This window comes from Mandrillus leucophaeus, unplaced genomic scaffold (assembly GCF_000951045.1).
Source record: "Mandrillus leucophaeus isolate KB7577 unplaced genomic scaffold, Mleu.le_1.0 Scaffold803, whole genome shotgun sequence".
NCBI classification, from domain to species: Eukaryota; Metazoa; Chordata; class Mammalia; order Primates; family Cercopithecidae; genus Mandrillus; species Mandrillus leucophaeus.
The window spans coordinates 987,320-1,000,612 of NW_012108731.1; the positions used below are offsets into that span (position 1 = coordinate 987,320).

At 44.3% G+C, this 13,293-nt stretch overlaps 1 pseudogene; it reads right to left on the reverse strand.

Annotated features, from left to right (window-relative positions):
* Nucleotides 1–12,606: 12,606 nt before the first annotated feature.
* On the reverse strand, nt 12,607–13,080 carry LOC105530200 (annotated as a pseudogene).
* Nucleotides 13,081–13,293: the final 213 nt, after the last annotated feature.

A 13,293-nucleotide genomic window follows, 5' to 3' on the forward strand; every position in this document is an offset into this window, starting at 1 on the left:
GGGGAGCGGGAAGGAAAAGCGGGCAGGGCACGCGGAAGACCCTCGGCGCGGGCCGACTCCCCACCCCCACTCCAGTGCCCTTACCTGTCCCGCAGCCCATGCTGGAGTTGGCCCAGCCTCTCGTAGTAGTCGGGACTCGACAGAGGCACGGACGATGCGAGGGTCCAGTTCATGCTGCTGTCGCTGTGCCAGCTCAGCACAGCCTCTGGGCGGCCGTTGGGCCGAGGTTGCCGGAGGAAACCGCCCCACCATGCACCGCGGGTAAACACCGCGCCGGGCAGCCTGCAGGAGGCGGGGCAAGACGCCGTGGGGGCGGGGCGCCGCTGACGGACGGGGCGGAGGCCGACTTTGGGGGGGGCGGGACGAATAACTGCATGGGGCGGGGAAGAGGCGTGGTAGAGGCGGGGCGTCGTGAGGCAGGCGCTGGGCTACGTGAGGCCCCGGCGGACCACGTCGGAGGGGCGGGCGCTCGGGGCTCTCTCCTCTCCCCACCGGCACCCGCATCTCCTTTCCCGTCACCTTCCAGAATTCGCACAAACTACGTTAACGTTGCAAGGCTCAGTCCCTCCCTTTCTTCCGTCTCTCCTCGCTTGCTTTTCCTCGGCCTCCTTTCTTGCCAGGATTTGTTGAGTGCCAGGCACTGTGCTAAGCTTGTTCTATTATATCAGCACTCAAACGCGACACAAAACGCCACACAAAAAAAGACAAACCCTCAAATGCTAAACATCCGTGCTCAGCCCCGACAGTGGACCAACCCCTTACTCGAAAATCCGTGCTGGATCTAAGGATGTGTTTATTGTTCCAGGTGCCAGTATCGTTGGCGAGAGGGAAAAGTTGCTAACTAGTTGCTTGGGAAGCAGACGTTTGTGCAGACAGCTCTAATGGACAGTGCTCCTAATGTCTTGTAGGATCCTCTAGCAGGAGCCCTGGATTCCCTATCCACGTCCCAGCTGCCAGGCCGTCTGCAAGTCACCCCAGGTTTCCTCATATGTAAAATGGGAGGCTGTTGACACAGGATTAGTTTAGGATTCGATTGTTAATATGTGTTAGTGTTTGTAAGAGGGCCCAGCATATAGAAAGCATCAGGTTTTATTATCATCACCAACGTGGGGAAAAAGCTTCCTGAAGGAAGCCAACCATATTCCAAAACCCACTGGGCAGAAAAATTAAGCCTTAGCCTGCTTGTCTGCCTTCCTGCCTCTTCTTTTCTTTTTCCTTTTTTTTCTTTTTCTTTTTTTTTTTGAGACAGAGTCTCACTGTGTTGCCCAGGCTGGAGTGCAGTGGCGTGATCTCGGCTCACTGCACCCTCTGCCTCCCGGGTTCAAGAGATTCTCGTGCCTCAGCCTCCTGAATAACTGGTATTACAGGTGTGCGCTACCACACCCAGATAATTTTTGGGGGGGGGGAGTATTTTTTGTATTTTAAGAAGAGACGGGGTTTCACCATGTTGGCCAGGCTGGTCTCAAACTCCCGACCTCAGGTGATCCACCCACTTTGGCCTCCGGAAGTGTTAGGATTACTGGCGTGAGCCACCATGCCCGGCCTGTAGAGTTTCTTTAGTCTCTTATTCTTCACTTCTTTTGGTTTCTTTCCTATGCCATTAATTTTACTTACACATACAAGGTGCAAGGTGTGACAAACTAAAACTGTAAGAGAGATGGAACACTCAAAGGCCAACAACACAAAACTGTGATTTTACTCAGCCTTCTGTTCACATTTGCCAGGTCCAGGGCAAGAGTGTGAATGGAGGCCCTCATACCGTCCGCCTAAATATTAAATTATAATTCAAGATAACAAACTGTAGGTAAAATATGTGTTCTCCTCTCCACTTCGACCAATATGCCTTCTTAAGAACCTGGAAAACCAGGGTGGAATATAGTTTGCCTGCTTCTCCAGCTCCCCACAACCCCATTTCCCACCCCAGGCTCAGTTTTGCACTGTGAGGGGTCTCATACACAGGCAGGGATGTGTGTGCCTGCCTCTTCTCCTCCTCCTTGTCCAGCCAATAAGTCCCAACTCTGCTCACATCCCCACCTCAGCATCCTCTTGGCCTCCAGTGAGCATGCCAGTGATGGTTACCCTTGCAGGAAAGACCCAGCCAAGAGGTCTTTTAAAGCCTTAGAAAGCAGCTTAGGCCCCTTTGAGCAGGGAAGGTAAGGGTGTTGGGTACTTAGAATGTGTTCTAGGAGAGCATGTGTGTGTATGTGTGTGAGCACCCCAGGTGGGCCTGTCATCTGGCCCTGGGACCTCCTTGCCTTGCGTGGAGCAGCATGGGCAGACAAGGGCTAGAACAGACTCTGTAATACACAGAAGCCAGGGCAGAGGCCTTCTTGCCCTGGTCTAAGGGTAGCACTGATGCGACTTTTATTTAGCTGTTATTCAGATTATATCCAATTGATTCAGTGGTAACGTGCAAAGGTTTATTTTAATGAGTTTAGTGTAACTTACATTTTACTACAACCCTGGCGAAAAAAAGAAAAGCATAAAATTTTTAGGATATTGTATTTAGGACCATGCCCCCAGGTTAGTTTTTTTTTTTTTTGAGAAAAAGAATCCCCAAACAATTAATGTAACTATTTTCAGCAAGTAACACAGAGTAAGGCAGATGAGGCAGTCATTTAGCACCCCAAATTTTTATTAGGCCATTTTAGGAGAACCTAAAATTAAATGTAATTAAACAGTAAATAGATAATTCAAAATAATTATAATTTGCATCCTATGGTTGATTCATTAATGACGTATGACAAATCTAGATGTGGGATCTCCTTTATTAACAATAACACACAGCAAACAAAAGGAATATTTCTAGAGTATTTATGCTAAAATTACGCATTTTAAATGGTGATAGGCTTTCAATAAATTCTGAGTTCTTCACTTTGAATATTTAATTTGCTAGAGGCCTCTATTTTAATATTTTTCTTCAAACCCTTTATTTAGCTGAGCTGATTTCTGTAAGCAGCCCTGCTTTTGGCTCACTGGACCAAGGGTCATCAAGTCTGCCTAGATCAAGGCTTCCTCTAAGTCCTAGAATGTCTTAGCTAGAATTTAGAGGGAGTCTATCCCCACCCCATTGTTTTACAGGGGGAAAAGGGTTCAGGGCAGATAAGGGACTTGGCCAAAGTTACATAGCTGGAAATCTACGTAATATTAACAAGTCTGGTCCAAAATATGGATCCCTAGTGGTCCCATTAAGCAAACATCGAGGGAAGCCAGAGTTTCAGCCCAGAAGTCACATGAATCTTAGGGTGAACCAAATGAAATTGTTGTTTTTGTAGCTCAAAAACAGTTAATAAGTGACAAATTGATTTTAGAAAATATATTGAAATTAGAATTGTACGTATATTCTAATTTTGGGAAATTCTAATTTCAACATATTTCCATATATGTGTATATGTACATTACATTTACCGGTTTATTATAAGACTACCATAAAGGATACAGATGAAAAGATTCATAGGGTGAGGTCTGGGGGAAGGGGTGTAGAGTTTCCATGTCCTCCACAGGCACACCAGCCTCCAGGAACCTCCTCCACATGTTCAGCCAGCTCAGAAGCTTCCTGAACCCTGTCCCCTTGGGTCTTTTATGGGGACTTTATTGGAGAGGCATGATCAACAGTTGTGTAGAAATATGATTGGACAAAGGGAACATGATATAATACTAATTGAGTGGGGAAACCCAACAAGTGCTGTTCCGATTCCTCTCAACCTGTCAATGCAGCAGCAGTTTTATTTTGTTTTGCTTTGTTTTGTTTTGAGATGGAGTTTCGCTCTTGTTGCCCAGGCTGAAGTGCAATGGCGTGATCTCAGCTCACCGCAACCACTGCCTCCCGGATTCAAGCGATTGTCCTGCCTCAGCCTCCCGAGTAGCTGGGATTACAGGCATGCACCACCATGCCTGGCTAATTTTGTATTTTTAGTAGAGATGGGGTTTCTCCATGTTGGTCAGGCTGGTCTCCAACTCCCAACCTCAGGTGATCCGCTGGCCTCGGCCTCCCAAACTGCTGTGATTATAGGTGTGAGCTACCATGTGGTCTGGCCTGCAGCAGCATTTTATATTTTAAAATGCACACACCGTGCCGCTTTTAATTAAATCATATATAAATCATGTATAAGTGATAGACTGTAGGTGCTGACGTCACATGTGAACAATCTTTGAATGCCAAGATTCTCCTCAAAAATCAATAACCGCTTGGATATTGTATTAATTTGCTAGGGCTGCTGTAACAAAGCACCACAAACTAGGTGTCTTCAACAACAGGATTTATCGTGTTGCAGGTCTGGAGGCTAGAAGTTGAAGATCAAGATATCCGCATGGTTTGTTCCTTCTGAGGGCTGTGGGGAAGAATCTGCCGCATGCCTCTCTCATGGCTGCTGGTGGTTTGCAGGCAATCTTTGGTGTTCCCTGGCTTGTAGACACATCATTTTGACCTCTGCTTTCATGTTCACATGGCGTTCTCCCTGTGTATGTGTCTCCAAATTCTACCTGTTTATGAAGGCACCAATCATATTGGATTAGACCGCCCACCCTTCTCCAGTATGATCTCATCTTAACTAATTACATCTGCATTGATCCCATTTCCGAAGAAGACTACATTTTGAGGTACTGAGAGTTAGAACTTCAACATATGTATTGTGCAGGGGACACATTTCAATCCATGATAGATATGAAACTAGGAAAAGATTTCATTTTGCAGCCATTTTGCAGAAATACAAGACATTGCATCCTAACCCATTGGAAAATTTGATCTAGAAGTAGAGATGAGGTGGGGCAAAGTGGTTCATGCCTATAATCCCAGCACTTCAGGAGGCCAAGGCAGGAAGATCACTCAATTCCAGGAGTTCAAGACCAACCTGGGCAACATAATAAGATCCCCTGTCTCTACAAATTTTTTTTTTTTTTAAATTAGCCAGCCGCGATGGCACCCACCTGTAGTCCCAGCTACTCAGGAGGCTGAGGTAGAATGATCTCTTGAGCCCAGGAATTCAAGACTGTAGTGAGCTATGAGCCATTGCACTCCAGCCTGGGCAACAGCCAGCCTGCGCAAGACTCTACCAAAATAAAAAAGTAGAGACAAATCAAATGTAGGAAGTTGGGGGAAAGCTGTGATGTCCATGTATGAGTATGCCATTGAAATGTACCCCTTCTCTCACTGAGATGTACACTGGTGCAAGCATTCATAGCCTCATTTAGATCTATGACAGTCCTTTGAGGGCACCAAAAGTTGAAGCAACTAGCCCAAGATCACACTATCAGTGTGTTCTTGTCAAACAAATGGTAGTGGTAGGATTAAGAGTGGTAGGATTTGGACACAGGCCTGTTCCAATTCCGGAGTCCATCCTCTCTTATATATATTCTATATATATATATATCCTTTGCCTTGATCCTCATCATTTGAAGCTACCTATATTTTTTATTTTCCTTGTATGAGATGTGTAAAATATATACTATGTGACCCAGAAGGATTTTTACAGATACACGGTTCATGTATTGGGAATAGCATGCATAGAATACATTTTTCCACATGCTGTGATACAGCATGATGTGTTCACCATTCTGGTTAATTTCCTTCTTGGAACTCAGAAAGACTGCATTTATCATCCTTGCTAGCCATTGGGTGGATCTACATGACCAAGTCTGACTAGTGAAATGTAGGCAAAAGTGATGCAGCCACTTCCAGGCCTGATCCTAAAACATCCTGCACAATCGTCCTGTTTCCATTAGTTTCCTGGCTAGATGCAAAGAATCCACTGGAGAACTCTGAGGCCCTGGAAGAAAAGTGACTGACTGCAATAAGCATGGGACTGTGACTTGAGCAAGAAACCAATCTTAATTGTGTGGACTGACTGATATTTTAAGGTCATTTGTCTCAGCAGCTGGCATTGTTTATCCTGACTAATACACAAGCATTCCATGCAGAAATTACACAAATGCATAAAAATGTCTTTCCATAAAATTCTCAGCGAGGATTTATGTGACTATCCAGATGGTAATAAAAACCTGGAACAGTAATATTAAGAGCCAACACTCAAGGACAGAGTCCCAGATAATGAAGCCAAGGCTGTAATAAAGAACCAGTCAGAGAGACTCTGTCCAATAGGACTTTCTGCAATGATGGAAATGTTCCATTCTGTGCTATCCAATCTGGTAGCCATTAGCCATACATGGCTATTGGGCAATTGAATGTAGCTAGTGCAACTGGTAAATTGGATTTTTAGTTTAATTTTTATTTATTTATTTATTTTGAGATGGAGTCTCACTCTGTCACCAAGGCTGGAGTGCAGTTGTGCAATCTCAGCTCACTGCAACCTCTGCCTCCTAGATTCAAGTGATTCTCCTGCCTCAGTACACTCTAATTGCTGGGATTACAGGTGCGTGCCACCATACCTGGCTAATTTTTTGTATTTTTAGTAGAGATGGGGTTTTGCCATGTTGGCCAGGCTGGTCTCGATCCCCTGACCTCAGGTGATCCACCCAGCTCAGCCTCCCAAAGTGCTGGGATTACAGGTGTGAGCCACCGGGCCCAGTCAAATTTAATTGTGGTTTAATAATTAAAGTTAAAATTTAAGAGGCTACATGTAGCTAGCAGCCACTGTGTTGAACCATGCAGATCTAGAGATAAAGTGGAAAGATAGATAAACGTGGCACGGGGAGAGGGAGGACATAAGTCACTGGGAAGTGGAAAGATAAGAACAGAAGGTAAGATGCCATCCTTGCTGGGAGATTGATATAGTTTTGCTCTGTGTCCCCACCCAAATTTTGAATTGTGATACTCCTGAGTTGAAGAAAGGACCTGGTGGGAGGTAATTGCTATTCTTATGGTAGTGAGGGAGTTCTCATGAGATCTGCTTGTTTGATAAGTGTCTGGCAGTTTCCACTGAGAGCTTGCTCTCTGTCTCTCTCTCTCTCTCTCTCTGTCTCTCTCTCTCTCTCTCTGTTTCTCTCTCTGTCATGCGCCTACTGCCATGTAAGACATGCCTTGCTTCCCCTTCGCCTTCTGCTATGATTGCAAGTTTCCTGAGACTTCCCCAGACATGTGGAAATTAAATGTCTTTGGTTTATGAATTACCCAGTCTCAGGTAGTATCTTTATAACAATGTGAAATGGACTAATATGGAGGTGATGGTCATCAAGAGAAGAGGTGTGATGGTGAATTTATTTTATGTGTCAACTTGGCTAGGCCATGGTGGTCAGTCGCTTTATCAAACACCAATCTAGACATCACTGTGAAGATTTTTTTTTAGATGTTGTTAATATTTGAAGCAGTAGGCTTTGAGGAAAATAGATTACTCTCCAAAATGTGGATGGGCCTCATTCAGTCAGTTGAACGCCTTAGGAGAAAAGAATGAAGTCCCTCACAATCTCGTGAACCAATGCCTAAAAATAAATCTCTCTCTCTCTCTCTCTCTCTCTCTCTCTCTCTGTCTCCATATATATATATATATACACACACATATATGTCCTACTGGTTCTGTTTCTCTGAAGAACCCTGATGAATACAGGAAGACATGAGGTTACTAACAGCACTTTGCTCAAAGGCATTTGTTTTTTAAATTAAATTAATTTGATTTTAAGACAGGCTCTCAGTCTGTCACCAGGCTGGAGTGCAGTGGCATGATCGTAGCTCACTGCAGCCTTGAATTCCTGGGCTCAAGTGATCCTCCTGCCTCAGTCTCCCGAGTAGCTGGGACAACAGGTGCGTGCCACCATGCCTGACTAACAAAGACATTTATAATAACCAATTTAAAATAATAAGAATTGGGTGCAGATTCCAATAAATAAAAACATGGGGTTCCTCATTTTATTTCTTATCATATAAACCAACAGTTAATATGTGGGTCCTGGCCGGGCACCGTGGCTCACCCCTGTAATCCTAGCACTTTGGGAGGCCGAGACTGGAGGATTACCTGAGCTCAGGATTCAAGACCAGCCTGGACAATATGGTGAAACCCTGTCTCTACTAAAAATACAAAAAATGAACTGGGTGTGATGGCACATGCCTGTAAGCCCAGCTACTAGGGAGGCTGACGCAAGAGAATCACTTGAACCCAGGAGGCGAAGGTTCAAGCTGAGATGATGCCACTGCACTCCAGCCTGAGTGACAGAGTGAGACCCTGTCTCAAAAAAAAAAAACAAAAAAAAGTGAGTCCCTAAAGTAGTTGAGTTCTATAAAAGCTAAATAACAGCCAAAAAATGGAATAATCAAGTAGTTAACTGCCTCTAGCTAGAGACTCACTACTTAAATGTGATGGTCTCAATCTGTCTCACAGCTCTTATATGTCTATGATTTCCACTGAATTCCTTGAATTGGGCTTCCATGAGGTCTCCAGGATTATCCCTTTGTAGACAAAGAGGAATCCTCAGAGAAGACAGACTTGAAGCACCAAATCTTTGCAGTCTTTTCTCCCTGCAGGACTGGCCCGTGGCGTGGTGTGCCAGGCAGGAGCAGCTCTGCAGCCCCGCAGCCCTGGGTGCATGAGTGACAGGCTGTAGGTGCTGACGTCACATGTGAACAATCTTTGAATGCCAGGATTCTCCTCAAAAATCATTTGGTGAATTTCTTAATTGTTTGCCACTTGGATGCACTTCTCTTCAGGGTTCAACAAGTACTCCTAACTACAAGGGTTGGAAACAAAGGGATGCTCTAGGCCTGTTCTTACAATTCACAGGCAGGTTAAAACAAAGGGTTTGCATAATAAATACCACTTATTTGATGGCTATATGTTTATGTCTACAAGGTGACAGGGCACCGCATGTAGAATGTTCCGCTTCTCGTTGTCTGCAGTTATTCACAGTCTTTGTAGAAATGTTGGCTTCATTCATTCCTGGGGCACACCTCAATGGTGACTGCTACACAAAACACCCTCCCTACACTTAATCATCAAACATTTGCCATTGTGTCCTCGAGAAGCAGTCAAATGCAAGGGTTGGGAATTTGGGCTCAGGTGCCTCCTCTGCATGGTATACTACCACTTCTCTTACAACCTGTGTGACCCTGGGCAGATTACTTACCCTTGCTGTGCCTCCAATTCCTCATTTGTGAAATGGTGATCATAAGAGTGCTTTCCTCTCAGGGTCATTGAGAGCCTTAAATGTGGTGATCTGTGTGATGCACTTGGAATCATGCCTGGTAGAATTATCCCTCAACCAACACAAGCTAGCATTGCTTCTTAGGGAGACAAGAAAAATATCCCTTTGGGAGGTAAAGCAAGTCATCAGAGGTAATGGCCCAAATTCTGCGTTTTATGACTTATCTTCGTCTCTCAGAGGCATTTCCTGAGCTTCATCTTTGTCCTTTTCATCAATTCTACTGGTTCTGCAGTCACCTGCCCACGCAGGGTCAGGTTCTGGTCACCTGAATTCATCACTGATGACTCAGTAGGTGACATTCGGTTGGGAACCTCAACCTGGGATTCAGTTTTACTCCTTTTGTGTTAACCCTGGCAGTTGAGATCTCAGCCCATCAGCCTCAGGGGTAGAAATCAATGACACGCAGGCAGCACCATGTTGTCTAATGATCATGTGCTTCAGAATCAGTATACTTGACTTCCAGTCCCAACTCTGCCTCTTAATGACTGTGTGGCTCTGAGCACATCTCAACATTTTGAATATCTCATTTTGCTCATTTCTAAAATGAGGACAATAACATTTTTATTTATGAAGTAATTGCAAGGAGTAAATGAAATAAATATTTAAGACATTCTTAGCACAGGCCTGGCCCGTAGAAAACACTCAATAAACAAATGGTTCCAACCTCTCCCTGAGGACAAGGAAGCATTCTGAATTTCCTAGAACTTCTAAAGGTAACCAAAGAGGAATGGTGATGGGTTCATTTTGGTAGAGGTTGTGTGTATGTGGTCACATGCGTGTGTGTCGGTAAATACCATCCAATAGCTAGTATGATGGAGCCTCACTTTGTGCCTGGTTCTTTACATGTATTGGCCCCATTTTCCAGATGAGGAATTTGGAGCACGTCAAGGTTAAGCCACTCCACCAAAGCCACATGACTCGTCAAAGGAGGGGTGGAGTTACAATCCATACTATGTAGCACCAGAGCCGTAATTCTCAACTACTATATTCTACTCCTTCTCACAACGGCAGGTGTTTGTTGGAGCAGTGAAACTGAGGCAGGAGAGGCTGTGTCATATCCAAGGTGGGCCACTCTGCAGGAGTGGAAGCTGGGGTGGACCTGTGGAGGTGTTATGGGGGCCTTGCTTCTTCCCAGTGGTGGACTTTTTGGGGATGAATTTAAACTGGAATCTTTTTGCAAGTATTTTAACACCATGTTTTATGACAGCAACTTGATTATAGACCATCTTCAGGAATAAAGGCTGCCATATATTTCTTTGGCATTCCTCAGCTGAGTTCTGGGACCAGAACCCAGGCCAGAAGACCACCCCAAAGATACTGGCTGATGGTCAGGTGTAGCAACATGAAATCAACAAGATGTTTTTTAAAATTGAGACATAGTTCACATTTGATGAAATTCATCCTTTGAAAAAGTAAAATTTAGTGATTTTTGGCATATTCACAAAGTTGAACAACCATCACCACTATTAATTCTAGAACATTTCACCGCTCCAAAAAGAAACCCTATACCTCCTAGCAGTCACTCCCCATTCCTCTCTACCCCCAGTCCCTGGCTTTCACTAACCTACTTTTTATCTTTATGGGTTTATCTATCCAGGAAATTTCATACAAATAGAATTGTACCATAAGTGGCTTTGTATCTGAAGAAGCCATTATTTTTAATGCAATAAGGTGGTCAATATAGAAGCCAGCTTCCATCATGGCCCCTGTATTAGTTTGTAGGGCTACCATAACAACGTACCACAAATTATAAGGCTTAAACCACATAAATAAATTTTCTCACAGTTCTGGAAGCTAGAAGTCTGCAATCAAGGCGTCAGCAGGGTTGACTTCTTCTGAGGCCTCTCTCTTTGGCTTATAGATGGCCATCTTCTCCCTGTGTCTACATGATGTCCCTCTGTGTCTGTGTCCCAATCTCCTCCTATAAGAACATAGGTCATATTGGGTTAGGGCTCACCCTGATGACCTCATTTAGCCTTTGCCATGATTTGGTTCTATGTTCTCACCTCCCAGATCTCATGTTGAGATGTAATCCCCAATATTGGAGGTGGAGTCTGGCGGGAGACGATTGGATCATGGGGGCAGATCCCTTATGACTTGGGGCTGGGTGCTGTCTTCACAACAGTGAATGAGTTCTCACAAGATGTGGCACCTCCCTACCCTCTCTCTTGTTCCCATTCTGGTCACATGACATCTTTGCTTCCAATGTGATTGTAAGTTTCCTGAGGCCCCCCGAGAAGCTGAGCAGATGCCAGCATCATTCTTCCTGTAAAGCCTACAGAACCATAAGTCAGTTAAACCTCTTTTCCTTATAAATTACCCAACCATAGGAATTTCTTTGTAGCAATGTAAGAACGGCTAATAGAATCTTAATTACCACTGTAGAGAACCTATCTCCAAATATAGTCACATTCCGAGGTACTGGGAGTTAGGACTTCAACATGAATTTTGAGGGGATACAACTCAGCCCGTAATAGTCCTCCAGTATTCCTTCCCTTGGAATTCATGCCCTTGTGTAGTCCCCTCCTGCACTGTATCAGGGCCAACCTGTGTGATGTTACATGACTTTCAAAGATGGCTCACTTGGAGGTAAACAAGCTACCTACTGTAAGGACACCTGAGCAGTCCTGTTGGAAGTACCACTGGGAGAGCAACTGAGGCTTCCTGTTAACTGCAGTACCAACTTACTAGCCATGTAAGTGCTGATAAGTCAGCAATTAGACTTAGCTGGAGTTAGACCCTCCAGCTCTAATTTTCAGATGACTACAGCTCTAGGCAAAATCTGACTGCATCGTCACAAGGGATCTCAAGAGAGAACTAAACAGCCCAGCTGCTCTTGAATTCTGACCCCCAGAAACCATAAGATAATAAATTATCATATTCTTTGAAGTCATTAAGCTTGGGGATGATTTGGTAGGCAGCATTAGATAACTGATACAGTTGGGGTGGGATGGTAGGGGTTCAAAAAGTCAATGATTATTATATACCCACTCTCTTTCAACCATAGAATCGTGTGTGGGAGTCTACTTCTTCAAGGCTCACAAGAGCTCTGCAAAATGTGTGTTATTGTCCCTGTTTCACTGAGGCTCAGGAGGTTAAGGAACTTGCTAACTATTTAAATGTAGTCCAGCCTTTCTCCAAGATCTGTATGCTTTCCACTGTATCACTGGGACCCTATCATAGGAGATCACCACTCAGGGATGGTGTTATGTACGCAGTTAACTACTTGCTACCACTTAGCAGCAACAAGAGTCACCCAAAATGTGTCTCATACTTAACGTTTGTATTCTACTTTGGAAAAGTCACCATTTTGCATTCAACTCTTTTTGCATTCTTCTCTTTTTCTCTATTTTTCTTTCCTTTCTTTCTTCATGTCTGTGCATGTAGGTTTTAGTGTCTTTAAACCAAAATGACTTATTATATCACATGAATCTGTGAGTCAATTGAGCTCATCTGGATGGCCTGGTTCACTTTTTTTTTTTTTAATCCAAACTTTATTTAAAAATCGACTCTGCCAGCTTAGCATTTTCCACCAACTTGGGGAGCTAAAACTTTCACAGGCTTCACAACTTTTTGCTTAGGTACTGCCTTTGTAGGTGCTTAGCAGCAGCCATTGCAGTCTTTTTAGATGCTTGCTTAGCCTTTTTTTGCTTCCTTAGCGGCCCTGATAGCTTATTCTCGTTGATCCTTTCTAACTTCAGGTTTCTGATTCCTCTTGGCCATTATGTCAGCAACAGATGCATCAGTAATGGCCCTCTGGAATTTGACCGCTTGATGGGTTCTTTTCTTTTGAATTTCTTCTGACTGTCCCTTTTTGTGCTTCATTCTGTAGAGAACAATGCAGTTTATCTGTCGAGGATTCCTCTTGGAAAGGAACACCTACTCGCATTTTGAATTAAGAAACTAGAAAACCTTCCCATCGGTCCTGGCATAGCACCTCCCGTGTCCGGAGTAGAACTTGTACCTGCTGAAACTGCACAGCTCAACCTTCATGGCGGCAGCTCCACGGGAGGAGGAAAAAGATGGTAAAGAGAACAGTTCACATATTAAGCACATTCAACCAGGAGCTTTGCTGAGGCTGCAATGTCCAAGATAGCTTCACTCTTGTACTGCGGCCTTGGTATAGATGTTGGCTGGGCCTTTCTTTCCACATTATCCCATGTCAGTCAGTGGTCTAGTTTCTTTCTCTGGTGGCTGGACTCCAGG